This window comes from Peromyscus maniculatus, chromosome 14 (assembly GCF_049852395.1).
Source record: "Peromyscus maniculatus bairdii isolate BWxNUB_F1_BW_parent chromosome 14, HU_Pman_BW_mat_3.1, whole genome shotgun sequence".
Taxonomy (NCBI): Eukaryota; Metazoa; Chordata; class Mammalia; order Rodentia; family Cricetidae; genus Peromyscus; species Peromyscus maniculatus.
Genome location: NC_134865.1, coordinates 12,677,002 through 12,699,387, shown reverse-complemented (window position 1 = coordinate 12,699,387; position 22,386 = coordinate 12,677,002). Strand labels below are relative to the sequence as shown.

At 39.1% G+C, this 22,386-nt stretch overlaps 1 long non-coding RNA gene across 1 annotated transcript; it reads left to right on the top strand.

The window, feature by feature from the left end:
• Positions 1 to 10,672: 10,672 nt before the first annotated feature.
• On the top strand, positions 10,673 to 20,097 carry LOC121822545 (uncharacterized). The gene is made up of 3 exons (XR_006063730.2): positions 10,673 to 10,917; positions 15,212 to 15,333; positions 18,411 to 20,097. It is a non-coding gene; the product is annotated as an uncharacterized LOC121822545 (long non-coding RNA).
• Positions 20,098 to 22,386: the final 2,289 nt, after the last annotated feature.

Below are 22,386 nucleotides of genomic sequence, written 5' to 3'. Positions count from 1 at the left end.
TCGGATCCCTTTGGCCAACAACTCAATTAGATGTGACTCATTCCCAGTACTGGAAGCTTCATTTGGTGACAAGAGATGTCCCGTTAGAGATCTGTCTCCCCCGTTATTTGGCAATTTCATTTAGATTGTCTGCATATATCTCTATATAGGAAGCTTCTGTTGTATGAGGTTTCCATATCAATCCTCAAATGACCCTTAATTTTAGTTGTTTTTCCCAGTGTTCTCCTCCTTTCCCACTCTCCTCTCTATCTCCTTGCTTGATATTCCATTCCAACACCCACCCTCATCCATCCATAACTATCTATTTTATTTCCCCTTCCTAGGGAGAACTATCTGTCCCCCTAGTCTCTTAGAATACACCTAACCTCTGTGGTTCTATGGCCTGTAGCTTTATATCAGTGACTTAATAGCTAATATTCACATACAAGTGCGTATATAGAGTAAATAACATTTTTTTTTATGAGTATGGGTTACCTCACTCAGAGTGTTTTTTCCCTAGTTCCATCCACTTACTGCTAGGGGAAGACTTTCTGTATGCTGTGAATATATGTTGTTCCCATTGGTTAATAAATAAGCTGCTTTGGCTTACGGCAAGGCAGCTTAGAAGCAGGTGGGAAATCCAAGTAGAGACAGAGAAGAAGGGCAGAGTGAGGAGATGCCAGCAGCCACCCAAGGAGAAGCAAGATGCCAGCAGACCAGTAATGCCACAGCCACATGGCAAAACAGAGATTAATAGAAATGGATTAATTTAAGATGCAAGAGCTAACTAGCAGAAGCCTGCCATAGGCCATACAGTTTGTAAGTAATATTAGGCCTCTGAATGATTATTTTATAAGTGGCTGTGGGACTTCAGAGCTGGGCAGGACCGGAGAAAACTTATGGCTACAACTCACTTGCAATTTTCATTTTTTTAATGGCTGAATAATATTCCATTGCGTAAATGTACCACATTCTCTTTTTAATCCATTCATGCATTGAGGGACATAGAGGTTGTTTCCAATTTCTGGCTATTATGAATAGAGCAACAATGAATATGGCTGAGAAAATGTCTATGGTGGGATGAAGCATCCTTTGGATATATGCCCAACGATGGAATCTTGAGTTGGATTGATTCCCATTTTTCTGAAGAAACACCACACTGATTTCCATTGTAGCTGTACAGTTTGCAGCCCCACCATCAATGAATGAGTTATTTGCTTACTCTATATCCTTGTCAATATCATCTATCATTTGTTTTATTCTGAAGCCTATATCATAAGATTTCAAAGTAGTTTTGATTTCTATTTCCCTGATGACTAGGGAGATTGAATGTTTCTTTAAGTGTTTCTCAGCCATTTGGGTTTTTAATTTGGAGAATTCTGTTTATATCTGTACCCCATTTTTAAAGTGTTCTCTTTAATTTTAAAATCAGTCCCCTATTGAATGCATAGCTAGTAAAAATCTTTTCCCATTCTGTAGGCTGTCACTTTGTTCAAATAATGGTGTCCATTGCCATAGAGAAGCTTCTCAATGTCATGAGATCACATTTATTAAATTTTTATTTTGGTGCCTGTGCTAATAAAGTCTTCTCCTGTGCCAATGAGTTCAACGCTATTCCCCACTTTCTCTTTTATCAGGTCCAGTGTATCTAGTTTTATGTTTTGGCTTTGATCCATTTGGAGCTGAGTTTTGTGCAGGGTGATAAATATGGATCTATTTGGGGTTTTCTTTCTTTTCTTCCTTCCTTCCTTCCTTCCTTCCTTCCTTCCTTCCTTCCTTCCTTCCTTCCTTCCTTCCTTCCTTCCTCCCTCCCTCCCTCCCTCCCTCCCTCCCTCCCTCCCTCCTTCTCCCTCCCTCCCTCCCTCCCTCCTTTCCTTCCTTCCTTCTTTCTTTTTTTCTTTTTTTTTTTTGGAAACTGGTTTTCTCTGTGTAGTTTTGGTGCCTGTCCTGTATCTCCCTCAGTAGACCAGGCTGGCCTTGTACTCACAGAGATCTGCCTGGCTCTGCCTCCCGAGTACTGGGATTAAAGTTGTGTGCCACCACTGCCCAGCTCTATTTGGGTTTTTCTTCATACAGTCATCCAGTTTTACCAGTAGCATTTGTTGAAGATGCTGTAGCTTTTCTAGTTTTCATTTCCTGACTTTGCTATAAAAAAATTAGGTGTCCATAAGTATTTGGATTTATGACTGGGTCTTCAGTAGAATTTCACTGATCAGCATGTCTATTTTTCTGCCAGTACCTTGTTGTTTTTATTCCTATAACTCTTTAGAACAAAATGAGGTTAAGGACAGTGATACCTCTAACAGCTCTTTGATATTTAGGGATTGGTTTAGCAATCATATTGTGGTGTGTGTGTGTGTGTGTGTGTGTGTGTGTGTGTGTGTGTGTGTTTCCATATGAAGCTGACAATTATCCTTTCATGATCCGTGAAGAATTATGTTGTAATTTTGATGGAGTTGCATTGAATCTATAGATTGCTTTTGGTAGTATGGCCATTTCTACTGTTCAATTAATCCTTCTGATCTATGATCATGGGAGATATTCCCATCTTTTGATATCTTCTTCGATTTCTTTCTTCAGCGTCTTGATGTTTTTGTCATGCAAGTCTTTCACTGGCTTGGTTAGTGTTAGCCCAGGATATTTTATATATTTTAAGGCTATTGTGAAATCTGTTGTTTCCCTAAATTTTTTCTCAGTAAATGGATATACACAATGGATCATTTGTGTATAGAAAGACTACTGATTTTTGAGAATTACTTTTGTATCTTAACAACTATACTCCAAACACAAGGCCACCTAAGTTCATAATAGAAACACTAATATAGCTTAAATCATATACTGATACAAACTGAAGGTCTGAATACAAAATTTCATCATGAAAGTCCCAAGATTTGTCGGGCAGTGGTGGTACATGCCTTTAACCCCAGCACTCTTTTCTAACCACCCTTTAGGTGGCAGAGGCAGGTGGATCTCTGTGAATTCGAGGCCAGCCTGGTTGACAGAGCAAGATACAGGAAAGGTGCAAAGCTATACAGAGAAACCCTGTCTCAAAAAACCAAAAAAAGTCCCAAGATTTTTACACACACACACACACACACACACTATATATATATATATATATATATATATATATATATATATATATATACATACATACACACACATATATGTATATATGATATTGTAAAAGATATTATTTCCCAGATTTATTTCTCAGTCAATGGATATAATATACAGTGGCTCATTTATATATAGGAAGCATATTGAAATTTATGAGTTAATTTTATATTCAGCTACTTTTCTGAAAGTGTTTATCAGCTATGGGAGTTTCCTGGTGGAATTTTTAGAGTCACTTTGATATACTATCATGTTATCTACAAATAAAGATACTCTGACTTTTTCCTTTCCAATATGTGTCCTTTTGGTCTCCTTCAGTTGTCTTATTGCTCCAGCTAAAACTTAAGCACTGTATTTAGTAGGTATAGAGAGTAGACAACCTTGTCTTCTCCTGATTTTAGTAGAATTATCTTTGCGTTTCTCTCCAATGAAGTTGACATTGTCTAAGAGCTTGCTGTAAACTGCCATTATTATGTTGAGGTATGACCTTTGTATCCCTAATCTCTCCAGGACTTTCATCATGAAGTGGTATTGGATTTTGTCAGAGGCTTTTTCTGCATCTAAGGAGATAATTATTTATTTTGTGTCTTAGATACTGTTTATATGGTGGCTTACATTTATTGATTTTCATATATTGGACCATCCATGCATCTCTGGGATGAAGCCTACTTGATCATAGTGGATCATCTTTTTGATGTATTCTTGTACTTGGTTTGCAAGTATTTTAATGAGAATTTTAGTCTATAATTGTCATTCTTTGTTGAGTCTTTATGTTGTTTGGGTATCAGGTAACTGTGGCCCTGTAAAATGAATTGGGCAATGTTCCTTCTTTTTCTATATTGTGGAATAATTTGAGGAATGTAGGTTCTAACACTTCTTTGAAAGACTGACAGAATTTTGTGCTAAAACCGTCTGGGAGACAATTTTTTTTAACTTTAATTCTTCTCTCATACATTAAATCCCTACCACAGTTTCCCTTCCCTCCACTCCTCCTAGTCCCTGCCCCCAAACTCCCCTCCCCCCCAGATCAACAGATCCACTCCTGTTTCCCTTAAAAAAATCAGGCCTCCCAGGAATTAATTACTACTTCTGTTCCATTAGGTGTTAGAGTTCTGTTTAAACTGCTTATCTGATCTTGATTTAACTTTGGTAAGTGGCACGTATTGAGAAAATTATCCGTTTATTTTAGATTTTCTAATTTGGTGGTGAACAGGTTTTTTAAGTATGTCCTTAGGGGTCTCTGGATTTCGTTGGTGTCTGTTATGTTCTCCTTTTCTTTTCTAATATTGTTACTTTCAATCTTTTCTAACCACCCTTTAGTTAATTTTAATATGGCTTTCTCAATCTTGTTGATTTTTCTCAAAGAACCAAATATTTGTTTCATTGATTCTTTGTATTTTGTTGCTGTTTTTCTTTTATTGGTTTCAGCCCCGAGTTTGATGATTGCTGTCTACTCCTTCTGGGGTGTGACTTCTTTTCTTTTTCTCCTTTCTTTCTTTTTTTTTCTTTTTAGAGCTTTTAGCTGTGCTGTTAGGTTACTAATGTGAGATCTCTCCAACTTTTTTTTGTGTAGGCACTTGGAGCTATGGACTTTGCTCTTAAAACTGCCTTCCTTGTGCCTCATAGGTTTGTGTATGTTGTGTTTTTGCTTTCATTCAGTTCTATAAAGATTTTAACTTATTTCTTAATTTCTGTCTTGACTCATTTTTCATTCAGTAGTGAGTTGTTCAGCTTCCCTGAGTTTGTAAGCTTTCTGTTGTTTCTATTGTTGATATCCTGCTTTAATCTGTGAGGGTCATATAGAATGTAGAGAGTTACTTCAGTTCTTTTTATCTATTGAGACTTTCTTTGTATCCAATTATGTGGTCAGTTTTGGAGAAAATTCTAGGAGCTGCTGAGAAGAAGTTTGTGTGTGTGTGTGTGTGTGTGTGTGTGTGTGTGTGTGTGTGTGTGTGTGTTTGGGTAAAATGTTCTGTAAATATCTGTTATGTCCATTTGGTTTATGATGTAAGTTAGTTCTAGCATTTCTCTATTTTTTTTTCTGGGTGATCTGTCTATTGGTGAAACTGTGGTATTGAAGTCTTCCAAGATCAGTGTATATCATCATCCCTGATCTCAATTTCTACTACGGAGATATAGTAATAAAAATATCATGGTCCTGGCCTAAAACCAGACACTTTGATCAATGGAATGGAACGGAAGACCCAGACATAAGTTGGCATATCTATGGAGACCTGGTTTTTGATAAAGAAGCCATAAATACATTCTGGAAAAAAGACAGCATCTGCAGCAAATGGTGCTGGTCAAACAGAATGGCTGCAGGAAGAGAATGCAAAGAGATCCATACTTATGCCCTGAGTAAAACCTAACTCCACATGGATCAAGGACATCAGTGTAAGGCCCAATGTACTTAGTCTGATAGAAGAAAAAGTGGGGAATAGTCTTTAACTCATTCGCATAGGAAAAGACTTTGGAAGAGAATGCCATTAGCATAGGTACTATGATCAACCATTAATAAATGGGACTTCACAAAACTGAAAAGTTTCTGTATGGCAAAGGACACCATCACTCACACAAAACAGCAGCCTACAGAATAGAAAAAGACTTCCCAACACATCTGATAGAGGATTAATATCCAAAAAATATAAAAGTCCCATAAAAAAACAAAGGTTTCTGCTATCTTAGCTTCTTTTCCTGTGGCGGTGACAAGATACTCTGAGAAAAGCAACTGAGGAAGGGCTTCTTTTGGCTTCCAGTTTCAGAAAGGCACGGTCCCCGATGGCAGAGAAGACAGCTGTAGGTAGGGAAGGTGTAGTGTCACGATTAGGAGGCCGACTGGTCACATTGCATCCACAGTCAGAAGACAGGAAACAGAAAATGAAACAGCCTACAATGACTCAAGACTTGTCCCCACTCACCCATCTGTAACAGTGAGTCCTCATTCCTAAAGGTTTTACAGTCTTCACAGACAGAGCCACCAGCTGAGGGCCTAATGTTCAAACAGTTGGGCTTATGGGGGATTTTACATTCAAACTCGAGCACTCACTTGTGACAATCCAGATCAAAAGGGAGAGCGTTATGCTAACCCAGGTACAGAAAAACACACAAAGACAAATGTTGCGTGATTGTGCTGACATATGGAATCTAAGATGTTCAATCTTACACAAATTATGAGGGTTTGCCAGAGAGTGGAGAGAGTTGTGAGGGGTGGGGATTGAGGAAACCTTAGTCAATAGGTATTAAGCTGCAGTTAAATAGAATGCCTAGTGTTGTATGGCATAGTAGTGTGACTGTGGGTATTAATTGTATATGCCTATCTCAGAAAGTCAGAAGAAATGAGTTTGAATATTTTCAATAGATATCGTGAAAAAATATTCTTTAGTGATATATGTTAGAGGAGGTAAATTTGTTTATTTTACAACACAAGTATGGGTTAAAGCATCACATGATACTACATTACTATGTACAATTTTATTTTATATATTATTTTAAATAAATTTAATATGGAAATAAAGATGGTATAACTAGAAGAAAAACAGCAGAAGAGAAGTGGAAGTGATCTGTAGACTACACACAGCATTCCTGCTGCACAAGTCTCAGGACATCTTGAGAGAAGCAATGGCTCCTTCCCTGGGTCCCAGATGGAATTCTAACTATGACCAGGTGTCAGGAATAGGGAGAGATGGCACCAGGCTGGCTTTCCTGTGTGAAATAGGCATAAAGAGCCATTGATGAATGTGACCAGGTGAATGCACATCCAAGGCATCTCTGAGAGCCTCATCAGTGAATCCTGCTGGAATGTGGCTGGGTTGCAGAGGGTTGGCACTGGACAGGATGCAGAAGACAGCTGCTGATCGGAACAGGGCCAGAGAGAGTACAGCAGTAAATGTGCCATAGACACCTGTATTCTTGGGTTCTGAGCAGGGGCCAGGGCAGTCATGGTTTAACAGGCTCTGACAAATTTGAGCAGTCCTGAGTCTGAAAGGCCCTGGCTCATGGCCAGATGGACAAGTGTTGTCTCCGGTTTGGTATTAGTTCCTGCATCCAAACTATGGTAGGACAAGAACAGTGCTCTATTTTCTACCATATTCCAGTAAGTCCTCCATGCATCTTTATTTTAGAGAAGATTGTTTCTAACTTTTCCATTAGAAAAATGAGTATTATGATGGATTGCCCTTTCCCATTGAAGTTAATTGGCCATGGGCAATAATAATAAGCACTATATCTAGTAGAAAGAAAAGCAGAGATATTCACAAATTGCCGTGGGCGGGCAGAGCCTATGGCTCATTTGAGGGAGGGAGCCTTCTGATTAGCTATGCTGCTTGAGGCAGTGTCGAGGACAGCACTATTCCCAGACTCAGTCTGCATATTGGCTTTTCCATTCATCACTCCACTCTCTTCTGGAAGCACATTTTAAGTGTATGTGATATTTCACATGCAACATGTGGACAGGACTGTAAATTTAAAGATAACCAGTTCCATCTTCCAGTCAATGTGGATAACGTATCACTTTCTTTCTCCAAAACCCAAACATAATTTTAATCATTAGCTTCTAGGGAAACAGCAAGTAAGGAGCAAACTGTCTCCCTAGGACCATGAACTTGACTTTACATGTAGTTTCATGAAGAAATTTAGCCATGTGGGGAGTGTTCGTGGAGCCCCTCAAGTTGAGACTGTACCAGGAGAGCATCAGCCCAAGAGAGACTCATAACTGTGGAAGTAAGTTCCATGTACTCGTGATAGTGACCACCAAAACTCTAGCCAAGACTTTCTGGATATCTTCCTCAGTTTATAACCATTTTTTTTCTTCTCATTTGAACTCTTGCAGAGAGCTGAGGAAATCCTCAGTTAATATGTATTGTATTGCCATGTCAAAGACACCAATGGCTCTGAAATTTGAGAACAGGCAAAGCCTTCCTCCTGGTAAGGCCCAGAGACAATGTAAAATCTTCCTTTTGTCCATGTACCAGTATTTATCAACTATTTAACCAGTGTGTGCAAAAACTAGCAACTGTAGTTGCTCCTGGGTGTTTACAGCATGAGACTGCTCATCTATGAACGTCTCCTACTGAGACAGGTTAGTCCTTCCTCTGTGCTCTACATAATCACGGTGCTGAGGTTCTAGGCTTCTCTGGTAGGTACCACTCCCTCAGAATTTTCATGGCTCACCTGATCCCAGGTTTTATGTCCACATGTCTGTCCTTTCCTCACTCCCTTGCCGTCCTAGTCAGGCTTCCAGGACCAAACTGTGCAGGATGTGGTAAACTCTCAAATCGTTTTGTCTTTAGAACAGTGCAAATAGTACCGAAGAGTGGGAAAGAATTGAGAAGGGAGACAAACTTATGGAAAGTTATTTTTGTTGTTACTGTGTATTCTACAGCAGCATTCTATCTCCAGAGAGCTGAGAGACATGTTGGTTGAACTGACCCATGGTCTTGCCTAGTAGCACAAGGTCAATGAACAGAAAACATCAGAGCACAGAGTTCCTTTCCTGAGCTGCTGCCTCTGCCGCTGGCCTAGCCCCCATCTCAGACTTTGTCTCTTGACTTAGACTGAAAACTCTATGTAGGCCCAGTAGAAGTCTTTTTAAAAGCTAATTAAAGTTTGATTTGACCAAGTTAGAAAGGCAAATAGAGGATTATTGACTTTTTAAAAAAAATTAAAATGAGTGTATTGAACATGCACCTTTTATCACACATACAATTTTAAAAAGCAAAAAAAAATTGAAAAGAAGCATTTTTATCATACTAAATATACTCAATAGGCATTTTCTGGGTAATTTTCAGATGTTAGAACTGTTTTTAGAAGAATCTCTATGTAGACAAAGCTTTGCTTTCCCATGATGTCTAACAATCGTGTTGCCCAGATAGAATTAAAATCCACGGAAGTTAGGCAATGAAATGGTGACAGACTCATAATTTTAGGGGCCAAATGGCACCACAGTGAATTCTCACATTTTTGGCTTCTAAAGACCCTGGAGGCTGCTTTTATTGCATATTTTATGGAACCATCTGTCTTTTTTTTTTTTTTTTTTTTTTTTAACCAGATCTAGTATACATTCAAAACTTTAAATAAAAATTTTCTATGTGCCAAAGGACCAATGCTTTGCTTACTGTAGTGGCCAGGGGAAACTCACAGGGTTCACAGCAGGAAGAAGGGTCTGGAGCGGTGCTGAAGTCCAGGACAACTGTGATACAATTGTACTAGGTAGGCATCCATGTTAGATGTGTTTTCTTATTGCAGCCAAGAACAGCTAAAACTGTAGATCATCTTGATTGACATATTATTTTTAGAGATCTTCTTTTGGATTTGTGAAGATAATAGCATTTAAAGTTCTTTTATTTAAAACGAGACTCTATAAAGCGAAATGCTCCCTGCTAATCCATGTTTGCCGCCTGGAAATGATTGAAATGTAAAGTAGTGCTTTGGGGGAAGCACTACAGTAAGTACACGAAGGAACAAGTTTAAGTTCTAAAGGGGCCTGAAAATAATTGCCAATCCAGAAGCTTACAGTACAGGCGCAAGGATATTTTAACGTGAATTATACAGGGCTTAATCTAAGAAAAACACCCAATATAGTCCACTGTTATTGACCAGTCTGCCTCCTCTTCTTTAAATCTGATTTACAAAAATAATCAGTCATAACTCAGATATATTCAGAGGGAAATGCCTCTGAAATCACTTTCATACTGTTGTGGAAGATGCCATGACCTCCAGGAGAAGATAGGCCCCTTTGGCAAGTACGTAAGAGTAGAGGAACTTGGAGCTTTACAAACTCCCAGCAATAACTTTCCAGGTTTTGGAAACTTGCGTTTTTGAGAAGGTGGCTAATGTTGAGGGTTAAGTGTGAGTGTGTGTTTCTCAGGAGGTGCTCCGGAGAGACAGCAGTGTTGACATTTCTGCTGAGAAAAACAGAGGCTGGCAGCAGAGACAACACCTGGGCAGAAGGGATGAGATCCTCTGGGAAGATTATTCTGGTGCTTCTGACATCTGTGTATTTGAGAGTCAGTGGTACATTGGTGTTAAGGATGTAGGGCCTCTGAGATCTTGGCTGAGAATGAGGACCACGGGAACCCAGAGCCTACACCATTGAGGATGGCCCTATCTGCTGCTAGCCAGTGGTTCTACATCCCATGCTGTGAAAGTCTGGACTCCCCAGCCAGGCATGCTAGTTTATCTCGATCCATTCTACATAATAATAGCTTAGAAAACACACTCACTTTTTGTCTTTGTTTAATAATGGTATTCTTTTCAAATCACACTATACGAACCCATTTAGTTGATTTCTTTTTAAAGTTACTTTATATTTTTATGTGTGTTTCGTTTGCAAGTATGTTTTCACACCACAGTTGTGTCTGGTGCCCTTGGAGATCAGAAGAGAGCGTTGGATCCCCTGGAACTGGAATTACAGATGATGATATGTGCTGGGAAACAAACCTGGGTCATCTGCAAGGGCAACAAGTGATTTTAAGCACTGAGCTATCTCTCTGGCCCCACATTTGGTTTAATAGTAAGAGCCAGAGGATCCGGAACTTTGCGGTGAGACCGGGTCACCTAGTAACATCAGAAGCTACACACACAAAGGCTCACCAACATGACTACCCAAACGTGAGCTGAACAGGGATGACACCAATAGACACATCAAACTGAGTGTGGAAAAGCTCACACGAATTCAACCCTACACAGGAACTCCAGGAAGCTGAGTGAAGCTGGGAGCAGGAGAGATGTCCTCCCCAGGGAAGAGCACACCAATCAGTTGTTCAGTGCCCAGTGGTCATCCCTGAAAGCATAGATCAAAGTAACATCATGTGGACTCAACAGGTTATATTTAGAAATATAGATGTATATACAAATACATACATGTATGTAATAAAATTGATTAAAAAAGAGACCGTGAATTTGAAGGAGAATGGAGAAGGGTGTATGGAAGGGTTTGGAGGGGGGGAACGGAAGGGAGAAATGTTGTAATAAAAATACAATCTCAAAAACAAACAAACTAAAGGAAGCAGAACAATATGTGGACTACTTTAAAATTTTTTGAGTAGAATTTATATTATATAAGAATTATATTTTACAGATAATACAGATAATAAATTTTCACTAAAATTTAATATTTTATGGATAACTTTCCCTTCATAAAAATTATCAATTCCCCAAACAACTCATTAGTTTTCAAATACTCTTGGTTCTTGGGTTATTTATGAGCTGCAATCAAAGGCCAACTTTGTACCACCAAATTCTCAGATACCTTAGTTTGTATTACAAGTCACCCTCACAATTAACATATTTTCAATAAAGCATAGAGCATGCTTTTGATCAATAACAGACTGACAGAGACCTAAATGCAGCTTGTACATGGAAGTTGTAAACTATATCGACAAAAAAAAGGTACAAGATCGATGCTGCAATGCTCTCCTGCTACCCCAGATTCCAAAGATGGCTGACGCACCTGTTCCCCCACTGAGGCAGACGCCCAGTCCATCGCTCATGCCTCTTTCCCCAGCAAATTAGGTCCTCAACAAAGAAGGAACTGCTGAGATACCTGCAGCAAGGCAGTCCAAAAGATTACCCTCCTCCACCTCACCTAGTCTCCCCCTTTCTCCCTCCCTCTATCAAAGCTTCAGAAACGATGGTCTTTAGGACCTTACAACTTAGACCAAAGTAATGTCTTGGTAAATTAAGAATCTATCATAAATGAAATCAAATATGCACACAGGTCTTTGATTTTAAAATAAAGATTAAGACTCTTATTTCTTATTCTCCTGACAGGAACGCATTTGTTCATAAACATTCAACAGATTGTTTATATGTGTTCATTGTTAAAACCACACTGACTTAAACCCATATATTTAAATTAGTCAAAATACTGGAAAAACACGAGTTTAAATTTCTCTGTGATGTTTTGCTTTAAAATAAATGAACAAATGGAACACAGTAAATTATTTTATGAAAATATTGTGTCTCAATCCTGTCACATTTTTATGCTCAGCCAAACAGTGTATTGTCTTCTATCCTATAATTTTAATTTATTTTTCAGGTTGTGATGTTTAATAAAAAATCTCATTTTAGGAAATTTCTAATGCCTAGAAACATAAACAAGTTAAAATCAGGTATAAAAATCACTACCCCAAAGCAAACACCTTTAAAAATCCTTTGATATAGTTTTGCTTATTCAGTGGATTTATGCATCTCCATGAGGATATAGGTTTTTTCTTTTATTTTGCCATAATATAGAGTTCATTTTGGACATTCAGTCTGTATTTTGAATTTTTAAAATACTTGCAATATTTCACAAGCATTTAATTTCAAATTAGAGAGTGGAATTAAATTATGCTTTCAAACTGTATTTCTATTTGTCTTAGTCTGGGTCGTCTGAGGAGCAGAAGGCAAGGAAGGATTAAACCTGCAAGCTTTTATTAGAAGTGCCTGTGGAAGAGAAAATAGGGAGGGAGCCAGACCTGGCTTCCATGGCAGCTGGTGCCATTGTAGTACAGCCAAGACTGCGCCAGGCTTAGAATCTCATCTCCGGGGTCCTTCGCTGGGAGCAGGTCTTGAGAGCTGTGGTTTCCAGTGGAGATGAAATAAAGCATTTTAGAATGCAGAAACCAGCAAGACCTGGGTGTTTCCCCCATAATTCCCTGCTGTCAGGCTGAACGATAGCTCACATATCATGATTATTTTCTTAAGTGTCAGAGATTAAAATTTTTGGATGAAATATATTTCTGCAAACATTATGTAACATCCAATGCTTCCAAATAGTTATGCCAAAAGTTAGACTAACACCTATGATTTATTTACTTTAATATGTCCAGTTGTAAGAAGGGTATCAATCACACTTGTGGCCATCTTTAGGTGTTTCAAAATTTATATTCAGTTTGTATTTGACAACAATCTATAGAATAATTATGTAACACATTCTTTAACCTTCATCCTCTCCATTTACTTTATATTCAGAAGTGTTATATCGTGTTTGAAGGTAAGATTGTTATTAAGTTAATATTAAAAATTCCTTCTTTCCATTGTGTATTTTCATGTTAGTAGCTAGTATAAAATTAGAAACAATAAAGAGTGTTCCCATCATAAATAAAAACCAACCTCAAGAGCAAGTCTCTTTTTGCAAAAGAATCAATGAGATTCTGTTTTTCACGGTACAGATCCTTTAGCATCTCGTTTGGTCTTTGAAATTGAGTTAAGTCATAGGTTTGAACACAGCTAACGTGGAAGTGGCCATGAACTACCTTTCAGCAACACGATGAAACAGTTTAGTGTGATAGATAGAACTTATACAAATACACACTTTAACCTTACTTAGTTGAGAATTGAGACTTTTTAAAATATAAAAATACACAACGCCTGAGTTGGAGCCAGGTTGTCTACGGTAAAGATCACAGTGTGGCTATATGCTTTGGACAGTCTGTTTCATCTGTTTGAACTTTCTCCCCCAACCCCCACTTTTTTTTAAAAAAAAAAACAAAAACAAAACTCAAGGACAATTTTATTAGAGTTTAAAAGAAAAGCCTCCAGAACAGGCAAGTTGTAAATCTCAGCAGCTTCCTTGAGGAGACTGGAGGAGAGAAGGAAAATAAGACATACTGTTTAAGCTGGCATGCAGGTCAGACATGTGGTGGATAAATCCCCACACGGTGAGAGGGAGCTGTAGCATGAGGGAGGCCCACATCTTAAAAAAGCATCCTTAGGTTCTTGCCAGTGTCTGGAAGAAAGAAACAGAAAAGAGAAAGTAACTTCCATGCTGTTGTGACTCGGGCCTCTGGAAGGCAGACGGACACACTGAACCCCTAGACAGCTCACTGGAACTGCACGAGGGCTGGGAACCCTAGAAAAGAAAACTTATTTTGTCTGTTGCTTTAGTGTGGCTCAGGATGAGCTGGCTGTCCTTCGGCCTGTTGACTCACCTGCCCAACTGCAATGTGAAGTCTCCACCCAGGCTGGAGATTCTGTTCTCTTGACCAGGAGGACTTTTTAAAATCTTAGTGGGACATTTTCCTACTCTAGGATTCCCCACTCTGAAGAGGTAATCCTAAGATAATTTAAGAATCTGGTCAGGCATCTGAGCCACTCAAAGATTTCTGGCATTTTTGGCCTCTGTCAAGGATGAGGCTGTGAAGAGCCCCAAGAACACTCCTGGCTTTTAGCTAAGAAAGAAACTGGTTACTTTGGGGGCTGGGTAGGGTCGGGGTTTTCTTGTCCTAAACTGCCTAGACAATTTCTCCTTGTGTTACCATTCCTTTCTCTGAAGAGCTAATCCTCACTGACATAGAACTGAGATGATGACTAATCAATCTGGCCTTCTCAAATTGAATGGGCATGTCAGGCATATTTTTAGGGCATCACTCCAGTGGGCCTATCTAAAAGACCCACAAAAGGCACCAGTGGTTTTATTTGTATAACCACTAGATAGAGAGAGAAAAGAAAGTATCAGACTGATACCTGGAAAGGCATTTGAGGAAGAAGTAAAGGCAAGAATCATTAGCATTATTAGTCCTGGGGCACCAGGAAAAGTCAACAACAAAGAATAACTTTTAAATGTCCAAATCAAAGTCCATCAGGTAATTTTTTTTATGGGATCACAAGAGTACCATCCATTAAGTTCTAGCTCAGTTCTCTTTTGGCTTCCAAGTCTGCAATCGGGAGGGACTAACATAGGCTCTCCTTTCAGGTACGTTGATAGGGCCTCTCAGCCTGCTTCTTGAGAGGGAGAGAGAATTAATTTAACCGTAGTTTGATTTTTAGGTTGTAAAAATACTGGTATCATCTCTCTTGGCAGTGGGAAAGAGCTGTAACGTTGAAGTGAGACAAGGTCATGATGTCCTATGTGTGGGTTATATTTTCATTATCAAGAGGAAACTTATCACAAAGAAATAGTTATCTAAATAACATCTTAAGTCTAATATCTGGGAATGTGACCCCTTGAACTGTTAAGGAACACCAATCATTTTAATGTTGGTTATACTTTCCCATTCTGTGTTTGAGACAAAAATTAATCTTCCTCCACCATTGAGGCTAGTTAAGGAAATGTTCCTCAGAAGTCACTTGAGTCCAGCAGGGATTTGTAGCTCCTCTCCTCTTCTTTTAACAGTTGTTTCATGTATGTTAGGACAAGTCAAAGGCTTTGCTTGGAAGCTTGGAGGTAATCTTTCCTGTTTGGTGATCCTCTTCTTTGTAGAAGGATTAGAGTCCACCCAAGGCTCTTCAAGGCCTGCCTGAACAAGAGAACAGGTAACTCCCATTGTCACAGGACATTTGAAGAGATGCCAGTAGTTCCCTGGGGCCAAGTTGAGCTTGGAGGGCAAAGGACAGCATACTGTCCCACTTAACCTCCTTAGTTCGCATTAGTATAGGAACACCTAGGTCAATTGCTGCGGTAGTAAGAGTACCAGGTTCTGCTGACTCCCCATGGGGCACCTTGCCTTGGAGGAAGTAGGAATGGGAAGTGTGTTGGGGGGAAAGGCTGGTGGGTGGGAGGAGGGAGGGCAGGGGAATCTATGGTTGATATGTAAAATGAATAGAGAATCTCTCTCTCTTTTTTTTTACTTTGTATTTTTTTAAAAATTTTATTTGTTTTATTTTACAATACCATTCAGTTCTACATATCAGCCACAGGTTCCCCTATTCTCCCCCCTCCCACCCCCTCCCCTTACCCCCAATTCACCCCCCATTCCCACCTCCTTCAGGGCAAATCCTCCCCCGAAGACTGTGAGCAACCTGGTAGACTCAGTCCAGGCAGGTCCAGCCCCCTCCTCCCAGACTGAGCCAAGTGTCCCTGCATAAGCTCCAGGTTTCAAACAGCCAACTCATGCAATGAGCACAGGACTTGGTCCCACTGCCTAGTTGCCTCCCAAACAGATCAAGCCAATCAACTGTCTCACCTATTCAGAGGGTCTGATCCAGTTGGGGGCCCCTCAGCCTTTGTTTCATAGTTCATGTGTTTCCATTCATTTGGCTATTTTTTTTCAATAATTGAGTAAAACCGAAATTTATTATAAGCCACAGTTGTCCTAGGGACCTCCATGCTATATATATAGCCTCCATGGTTCTATGGGTTGTGGTCTGATTGTTCTTTATTTTATATCTAGAATCCACTTATGAGTGAGTACATACCATGACTGTCTTTCTGGGTTTGGGTTATCTCACTCAGGATGACTTTTTCTAGTTCCATCCATTTGCCTGCAAATTTCATGCTTTCATTGTTTTTCTCTGCTGAGTAGTACTCCATTGTGTATATGTACCACATTTTTTTTCCATCCATTCTTCCGTTGACGGGCATCTAGGTTGTTTCCAGCTTCTGGCTGTTACAAATAGTGCTGCTATGAACATAGCTGAGCATCTTTATGGTATGAATCAGCATTCCTTGGGTATACACCCAAGAGTGGGATGGCTGGGTCTTGAGGCAGTTCGATTCCTAATTTTCTGAGAAACTGCCATACTGATTTCCACAGTGGTTGTACAAGTTTACATTCCCACCAACAGTGGAGGAGTGTTCCCTTTGCTCCACATCCTCTCCAACATTGACTGTCATTGGTGTTTTTGATCGTAGCCATTCTGACAGGTGTAAGGTGGTAATAAAAAAATAAATTTAATTAAAAAAGAGTTAGATGAAGCTTGGGCAAAAACCAAACACATTTAAATAAACTTTGATTAGTCATATGTTTTTATTCTTTAAGCTGGTCCTTGTAATTATGAAGGGCAGATCAATAGTTCCCTTGACTTAAGTAGATATTTGATTGAATTTTGACCATAGACATTTTAAGGCTATGTATGTCATTTCTGAGTCATATACATACATACATATAAATATACATATATACATACATACATATACATATATATCATATCAGACCTTTATAACTTGCATAAGCTTTTCATCTTTCTCATCTGGAAATATTTAGTCACCTTATTCTTCATACTCAAATCCTTCTTTACTGAAAGATTTCAAATTTTACATTGTCACATTTTCTTCTACTTACTTTTTTATTATTAAAACCATGAGACATAGTTACATTAACAAATAATCTTCCCATCTGTTGTGAGAATTTTCTCTTGGTGTGGGGAGAGAGACAAAGCAATCTGTAGCCTCTGTACTTCCTTTTCCTAATCTATATGAAGGGACAAACACTTTTCTAGTGAGACACAGAGTTTCTATGATAATCAAAACCATGCAATATGAGTATCCTCCTGTAACATGCCAAGATATAGAATGGTCTCCTTACACATGCCTAATTTGAAAGAGAGGCACCAGAAAAGGTAGCTGAGTGTGCCGTTTAGTGTTTGATTTTACATTAGCAGCAGCATTGTAAGGGAAAAGAGCCATCTTCACTGAAATAGAATTTTCTCTGAAATTGATTTGAAGCCAAGGAAACTTGGAGCGGATTTAATTATGCTGCAGTGTTTTTGAGTTGCCCACCAAGAGCTCTGCCTTGCGCCCATCAATGACACTCCCTGTTGGATGGGAAAGTGGCTTTTCCAGTTTCAATTGCTGGTTGACACCATCATTCAAATGAGGGGCAATTTCTGTGTCTCCCACCTTTATGCAGCGTATTTCATAGCAATATATATGCTTTCCATCATACTGCAATTCTTTGCCCCATGTTGATGATAAACTATTGACTCTAGGTTGAAAATATATTTTTATATATCTCTCTCTCTCTCCTACAGATAGAAAGTTTTACCTCACAATGTGAAGATGTTAACAGTGAACAGATGACAAATACATAATTTCATATACTCTGGGAAATGAATTCTTTCATAAAGAATACTTTTAAAATGTATCTAGCAGTGAGCTTTATGTGTTTGAGGGAAATAGCTATCACTCTGTGTACCTACATCCAAAGCGCTAGTCTATGACATAGTAAAGAAGTGTAAGACTGGGGAGTAGGTGGGTGTGTGCAGATGGTTAGCATCCTATGAAAGGATCATAGGGTTTTTCTGTCAAATATTAACCACCTACAACACCATTTAGGATGATAAAAGCCAACCCTGTGAATATTTAACTTTCACTCTATTTACTTTCCTGATAGTGGGTCACTTTCATATATGAAATACAGCCTATTGCTTATTATTAGTTAGACCACAATTGATCTTTAGCATTTAATAGTTTTCAACAATGACACATGTAAGTTACATGGTAATGCACATTCAAAATGTAAGAATGCTAGGATTAAAGTACAGGCTTAGAAAGAATCTTGTTAGGTCATCTGGCTTAGCTGTTCAAAAATCTATTGCAGATCTCTTTCATGCTGGGTGCTAGTGGGCTTTCAGTGAAATGTATGAAGCCTTTTTTCCTCTTCTGTACCCAGGCTCCACTTTTGGGGGAAGATGAAATGACACCATAAGAGAAGAAGGCAGAGCCAGTTGACAGACACTGGACCTCTTTCAAGTTCACAGCAGAGGGAGAGCAGCGTGTCCAGTTACCAAGCAGAGGAAACACAGTTGGAATGGCCATGGAAGAAGTGCAGGAGTAGGTGGAGAGGCTGCATAACCAAGGGACAGCAGGAAACCAGACAACACCTGCTGGTAAGAACAAGGACTCAATCAGTAGGTTTGTAGGCCAGCCTGCTTCCATCTGCTTCTGGCCATTCTTGACTGGTGCAAAGCTAGATTACCTTTTCAGAAATGCTGATGGCTGAGGCAGGTGGCTATCTCTTGGAGAGATATATGGCAGCTTTGAACTAGTGCCTTGTAAAAGGCCTGTGTGATAAGAACACGGACTTATCTTCTGTGACTCTCCTCAAAGCTCCCAGTGCTTTAATCAAACACACTGCTCTCTGTTCGTACTTGCTCATGAGCAAGGTGGAGAAAGGTAAACTAGAAAGGGGATCTGGGACTAATATATGACATGCTATCTTAACACGCTTCAAAGTTAAGACCTGATTCATGAAATTGTTAGGCAAACACAGACAGATATGGCCTTTGAATCAAGGAAATGACATTATTAGAGCTATATGAACACGAGTGCACTAGAGATACAGCAAGATATGCTTTTTAATCATGAAGATTCTGGGGTCAGACTGTCTCTGCATGGATTCCTTCCCTAATCTTCCTAGCTCTGACCTTCTTAACGTTGAACTTCAGTAGTCTCATCTATACAGTGGGAACAAAAACTATTACCTAGTTGGTCCATTTGTTGGGAGCATTACACAAGATGATGCCTGTCATGTGCTTGACCAAGTGCACGAGACAGAAAGATGCCGTTTAGTACACATGTGCTGTTGTTTTATCGTGAGTTGACTGACAGCTTAAAAGACCAGAAAGGAGTCTGTGTATGCAATATTTTTAAGAGGAATATTGATGATAAATAAGGCCTACGGTCAAAAGAATTATGAAGTGCAAGCAAAGTTAATACCCTGGTGGGCATTAAACCAACAGGATTTGCTCTGAATGTAGGGGGTGAAGATGGAGACATGGTTTCACACACGCCCGTGGGAATTGCTTGCTCTGCTGGCAAGCAGATGTTACTGGTGTCTCATTCATAGAGTGTGTGACACCTCACGCGTGAACCACACTTCATACATGAAGTCTTCCTTCCATGATGGGGCACAAGGGCAATAGCCCTTAGCCATCATCTGATAAGAGGATGTGCATACATACCTCTGCACCTTTGTGCCACAGATTGGGTCACTGAGGCTTCTACGCTGCTTCCAGAGTTCCCAGTGGTCCAGCTGGAGTTTTTCACGGCTGTAAGTTGTTGGGTAATTAAGCCTTCATACTGATTTTCCTTTCTGACCTCACTGTTCCAATATTTTATACTCTCTTCTGGACCAAAAGCTAAAAGTGACTATTTCCATTGGAATGCTCATCTTATATCTTGGCCTTGAAAGAAATGAAAGTAAGGGTAGAGAAGGAGAAAGGTACAGGAGGATGCAGAAGATAATTTGCTTTAGATATTTTAAGGGGACTGTTGCCTTTGAAACATTCCTGCTTAGATGACCTGGAACAGAAATAAAATGGCATTAAACATGAATTTAATAAATAACTGTGCTCTAGTGGTCCAGATTGGCCAGTAAATTATACAAATGAGATACCTGAAATCTCAGAAAGAGATGTTCCCTCAAAGATAGCTCATAATGTAAGATGTTTGGAAACACTAATGAAATGCATTTAAAAGGCACATGTAGAAAATTGTGACCAGATAAAGAGGGTGATGTCAATGGAAGCTGGAAGACAAGATTTTTGTTTTGAAAAAAGCCTGTTTTTTTTCTTACTAACATGTAAATCCTTTTAAGAAGAATGAGTTTCACATAATAATAAGAAATATGTGTTTAATGAATTACTATCACTTCTTACCTTCTACCGTGAGGATATAGAACCGGAGGTTTTGAAATTAAGAGATGAAGAGTAACATAACAACTACTCCACCACATAAAGTCTTTTATGTTCTCTGATTAATTCCATGTCTATGTTTGCTATAAAGCAGACTCATATTGCAAAGATATAGGCCATGCCATGTTCCTTTCTTGAAACGTGCATACAACTAACACTGGTTAATTTGTGCGTGTGGCAAAAAGAAAAGTGAATAGTTTTGAGTGAGATGGAGGGGTAGAGACAGAAAACCCCCACATACATAGCACATGTTTTGTCTGTTTCTCGTTGCCAACATTGATTCACTAAAATTCTCCTTTTCTACCTCATCAATTCCTCGGATGGAAGAAGCGGTCACATCAGCCATCATGAATTATCATAAATAATAACTTTTAGTGTCGCTTCACTTTTCCTTCTCTGAAGTTTGAGATACCACAGAGAAGCTAGACTTCTAGTTCATCCACATGGTGACATAGTCTCAGCCTACAGGCAGTCAATTCTTAATACCGTCCTTTGGAATTATAATGGGATGCAACATGCAGGTCCAAATCATGTTCATGTTAAGTTTCTGCAGAGAGATACGCCCAACAATTGCTTTCAGTTAGGGCTCTTTTTTCTTTAATACACTGCATCTAGTCCTGTAAGGCAGTTCAGACAAACTTGCTCTACACTCTTCTAGAATTAAGAAAAAGTGGCTTTGTTGTTGGAAATAGGAGAGATGGATTTCCTTATTTCTAGTAACGTCAGCCCATTAAAAAAGTCAGGAAGATTGTTCTTTGGGATATATTTATCACTTAAAGAATAATTCCCAATCAAGACCATACATTTTCTTCCAATATTCGGCACCCATTGGACGGTACTCAATGCCCTGCCCTGCCCCATCACATCTTTTTTTTTTTTTTTTACATTCTCTGCTGTTGTACTAAGTCAATTACCAAGTTGTCTTTTCTCATTTATACAAAGCCATTAAACCAGTGTCCTGCCCTGTGCAGAGACAATAAGCAATCTCTGACAGTTTTCTACTTAATTACATGCTTCGTTGGATGCTTCTTGATTGAAAATATTTTCTCATAATCTCTTTTGTTTTATGCTCATGATTTTACCCACGTAACACAGGGATGATAAAGAAAGATGTGACTGAACACGATGGCTTTAGAGGGAGTATCTCTACCTGCCACTTCATTGAAACACACTTGCCCTTTACTGTCAGCCCAGGATGCTGGATCCAGGTAGCCCCTCATAGGTCACTGAATGTTTAATGTTCCAGGAGACATTGCTTAGTGCTTGGGTTAGGTTTTCTCCGGAAACGGTTCTAAAGAGGCCAAACACCTGTTTTCACTGGCCTTTTCTGATGCTTGGGGAATGCAAAGTGACTGTGACATTTCTATTTAGGATTTTTTTTTCAATTTCCTGACCTCTTGGTCTTTGCATCACTAATTAGCGAGTTCTTACTCTGTGCTGGCATGCCAGGACGCTCTTAAACAGCCTTTGAAGAGGAATAACAGAGAATCTCTGCCTAACCACTAGGTCTGTTTACTGGATCCAGAAAAATATCAAGCTATAGTTGAACAAAGAGACGCTTAAGACGGAAGGTCTTTCTGAACTTTCGTTCTTATATGCCTGAACTCTTGACTTTTTTTTTTTTTTTTTTTTTTTTTATTTTTAACCTGGTAGCCATTTTGCAACCGTGGGGTAATAAACTCGAGCAAGTAGGAGGCTGATCTCAAGAAGAAGATTCTATCTGTTGGGTTCCACCTTTACTCCTTTTCCTATAAATACACTTCCAAGTGTATTTTAAACCATTATTTTGCTTAACATGTTAAATCTGCTAAAAGAAAATCCCTCAAAGAAGCAATAACAATTGAGCACTTATTTATGGCCTGCCAATTTATCAGTCTCTACACACACAGTGCTGCCTTTGCTAAAGCCTCAGGACTGGGAAGAACCGCCGAGAACTATTCATTCAAACATCTT